Here is a 4,792-nt window from a genome sequence, read left to right as displayed (position 1 = left end):
ATTATTTGAAATGAGAAGTCCAAATACAAAATTTCAGGCCTTTAATCTTAAGAGATTCTGAGATATGGGCATATTATTGCTGGGTCATCCCATAAGCAGTGCCATATATTTGCACCGTGAGGAAAACAACGATAACACTAATGTTAGGAAAGTAGTCTCCATCGGACTCCACAACACTCTGCCACCTGTCAACCGGTTGTTGAATCCACCACTGAAAGAAATCACCAGTCCTGGAGGTAAAGGACTGGGTCATAGTTCGTCACATGCCATCCTTATCTAGCAATGTTCACCGGAAAGGTGGATTTGTAGGATGCAAAAAAGATAGTTGTCTCTTGGTGCAAGATGTGGTAAAAACGCCGCAAGAGGATTTTCTTCCAAACACATTTCTCGATCTTATGACAGGCCTTCCTCGCCGTAAGTGGGCTTGGAAGAGCACACCTTGCCAAGAACCGGAGTAAGACGTTTCTTCAACAATGCAGTCCGTATGGGTTCAAGTTAGTGATGGGCAGTGGGAATATTCCCGGTGGGAAGAAATTTAAAAATGGGAATATTCCCGGGTTTTTTTCCCTAGCCTATAAATTCCCGGGAAGGAATTTATTTTCATTTCTTTACTTTATCCTCCAAATTATAAGAACCATATGACTAATTACTTTATTTTAAAATATTATGATTTACTTATTGGTTTTAAAGAATTTGGAGGTTAAAAAATTTTAAATTATTTGAGGGTGCTTTATATAACTAATAATATGATTTTCTAAGTTCAATTTCCATTTGCACTAAAAAGTAGGGTAATTGTTTAGTATTGGAGGCCAAAACTAACAAAAAGTAGGATGATTTACGGAAGAAATGAGTTGATAGTGATGTTCAAGTAGTCAAGAAAGTATCGAACATATATTTTTAAGGCAGTAGGGGATTTCTACAAAACGGAAAGGTAAGTGGAAGTGATTTATGTGAGAAAAAAAGTCAATTGTTGGTAACGACGATAGAAAACAACGTGCCATGCGGGGTTCTAACCCGTCTACATTCGCTAACGCTCACTCCACAATGTTGTCTGAATTTAAAGTTGGTAACGTAATTTAACGTATGAAACCATAAAACAACCGCATCGGAATAGAATGTCGCAAACAAAAGAAGTAGGTGCAAAACCTGGCCTCAATGCTAAAGAGCAGCCAAAATTAGCAAAATACTAATTTACAAATGATGAAAAGGAACCATTTTGTAAAGTAATTTAGAATTATGTAGAAATAGAGATGAAGTACTATTAATAAACCCTCAACCACCATTAGTAATAGACGTCGGTCTGTCTCCTCTCTCTGACTCGAATTTCTGAAGAGGTACTCGGACTTCCTTTACATGTGAATTAACATATGGAATTTCAAGAAATAGGTAGAATGAAAGGTCGTGTATGGCAATGTTACGTGCTAAAATATAAAGATAAATAAGTATCTTGCAAATTTTGTGAACAGAAATATGTATGCGCAAACGTTGATAAATTGATGAGACGTATCTTCTAGCATTTATCCAATCTAATTGGTTTATAACATTTATAAATTTAATGTGTTTATAATATCAGTAATAGAGTCAAGTTGAGCAAATACACTTACATATAAAGTTAAACTGTTACTATATAATTTTTTCGCACATATTTAATTGATAGAACATATTGTAAATAAATATACATTTATGCGTCAGGGGCGTCATTTAGGGAGGCAGGGAGGGGCATTTGCCCTTCCCTGAGTTTCAGATGTATATAGATTTTATCAATAGACTAGTAGTAAATCAGTGAAAAACGCGAAATTTTACTTATATCAATGGGTTTTGCCCCCCAAGCAAAATCTGAAATGACGCTCCTGTTATGCGTACTCTCTAAATATAATAAAGCGTTAATAACTTTATATGAAGCATATATAACTTCAAGATGGCGTCAAACTCGAAGTCGATGCAAAGTGGTGCTCTTATTGTTTATATTTTTTTCGTCGTTGTGTGTAGTGTTTATGTGCGTGTTCTACTATCTTCATGCAGTATCGGTGCTGTGACTTTCCCAAGTGAAGCATTGCCAATGAAACATGGACTGAAGTGTAGTGGAAGATCATTTCATTTTATTGCTGCTGCCTTCATACCAAGAGGACTGCCATGTGCTCTCTCTGGTACTGCTAACAGTGACGGAGGAACTACCAGTGATATTGTGCCAAGGTATGAGTCAAAAGCGAAAAAAACAGTGCATCATACTCGTTTGTTTTCTCCTCCTTTGTTGTGATATTCACGTAAACCCTGGCCCACCCTGTCCATCCAGTGCTTTCAATATATATTATCAAAATGTTCGTAGTATTAAAAACAAATTACTTGAGTGCTCATTGAACCTAGGTGAGATAAGGGAGCTGGATTGTTTCGCAATGACCGAATCGTGGCTGAATGAATCAGTGAACGACAGTGAAATTAGCTTTTCAAATAATTTCACTATTTATCGTAAAGACCGCATAACTCGTGGAGGTGGAGTGATGATTTGTGTAAATAATAAGTGGAAGAGCAAGAGAAGAATGGATCTCGAACGGGATTGTGAACTCATTTGGGTGGAAGCATTTATTCCAAAGCGTCGTTCTGTGTTTATTGGGTGCTTCTATAGGCCGCACAAGAACACCCCCCAGCACATCTTAGAAGCTTGCCATGACACACTGTTACATGCGTTGTCACACGGTGACGTCATCCTATAGGGTGATTTCAACCTTTCCATCACGTGGCAGGACAGCAAGCAATGCGTCGCTAAAGATGGAAACGACAGTTATTTCATGGACAATTTTATTCATGGACAGTAGTAGAAAATGGATCGATCTGGAACAGACCTGAGCCAGTTTTAGCCAACTCACAAGCCACTGAGAAAATGACCACCGTGCACCGTGAGCCCACGGTCTTTTACGACCTTCATTTTAGGGGTGAATTCGTTCTCTTTTATGACCACTTTTTGGGGGGGTGTATTCATTCTCTTTTACGAGCACATTTTAGGGGGTGTACTCATTCCCTTTTACGAGCATATTTTTCAACTCCTATTTTAACATAGCACAGCTAATAAAAGAACATGGTTTATTTCCTAACATAGCTGAGACTACGTAACACACAACAGCCTCCATTTTAAGTGGTGAACTCGTTCCCTTTTATGAGCATATTTTCCAACCCCTATTCTGAACATAGCAGATAACACATAGAAGAGCAGATAACACATAGAACTATTTTAACATAGTAGGTAACATAAGATTACGAACACATATAAGAGCAGAAGACTACATAACATAGCATGCCTCCATTTTAGGGGTGAACTCGTTCCCTTTTACAACCTCTATTTTAACATAACAGAAATGACACTGAGATTATGAACACACAACAGAACAGGTAATACATAGCACAGTTAATAAAAGAACATGGCTTATTTTCAACCCCTATTTTAACATAACAGAAATGACACTGAAATTATGAACACACAACAGAACAGGTAATACATAGCACAGTTAATAAAAGAACATGGATTATTTTCCAACCCCTATTTTAACATGACAGTGACTACGAAACATAGTGAAGATTAGATAACACATAAGAGTACATAACACAACAAGGGTGTATTCGTTCTCTTTTATGAGCATATTTTCCAACCCTTATTTGAACATAGCAGAGAATGGGGGTGTATTCGTTTTCAACCCAACCCTCCTCCTTTCTCATCCAGGGCTTGGGTTATTTGAACATAACAGATAATACATTCGACCTCTATAGCAATGGTTCTAACCTATATTTGAACATAGCAGAGATGATTATTTAAAGAATGCGAAACTTCCGTGTTTTGTTATCAGTTACATAATAACTTCCGTCATATGTAGATAATTCTCATTACGTCATTTATCTGGATTTTAAAAAACATTGACCTAGTTTTCTCTTTAACAGACAATAACTTGTCATTCAACGATAGGAATCCCTGAACGTAATGTAATCAATCACAAAGGTATAAAAAAAAGAGGGGAATCCCCCAGAGGATGACTCATACTATTGCGCAATGCTGTCAGACAGGTATAAAAGACTGCCCGACATGTTTTTTGTAATCACTTCCTGTTCAGCATCCGAAGCGTAAAGTTCAGTTATTTTTTGTGTGTGTGCGTTTATATTAGTAGTGTGGTTTATTAATAGTGTGGTTTTGTTTTCTTTTGTAAGTAAGACATTTTATAATAATACTATTCATATTATATTATAAAAACTCAGTTCAAAATTATTATAGTAACTTTGAGGAGTTAGTTTAAAAAAAATGGCAACAAAAAAGGTTAAATCAAATATTATCAATTCTGATACTCTATTTAATAATAATTTAAAAAAAATTATTTTAAAATGTGATACTGAATTAAATGAGGATAGTGGATGTTTTTTAAAGAATAAAAGAAAAGACTGTTTAGATATATTACAACAAGAACAAACTAAGACATCGTTTAAAGTAAATTTTTCTTTGGGTACAACTTTTGTAAAACCAGTAGATTTAGAAACATGTAGATTCTTTGTAAATAGTGGTAACGAAATTATTTTGCCGAGTACAGATTTGAATTCTATAATTGAAAAACTATTTAATAAAATTTTAGTTGAACAAGAAAATAGGGCAATTAAGAAATCAGGGTGGTCTTTATGTTCTGAACCAAACCATCAATTAGAAATTAGAATCAGTAAATATGATCCGCTTTCGGCTTCTTCTTTTATAAAATTACCTCAATGGATTTTATCCAAAAAGAAATGTGTTTTAAATATTCAAAATAATGATAATAGATGT

This window comes from Thermobia domestica, chromosome 11 (assembly GCF_964235325.1).
Source record: "Thermobia domestica chromosome 11, izTheDome1.hap1.1, whole genome shotgun sequence".
NCBI lineage: Eukaryota > Metazoa > Arthropoda > Insecta > Zygentoma > Lepismatidae > Thermobia > Thermobia domestica.
Note: the sequence above shows the minus strand (reverse complement) of the source record.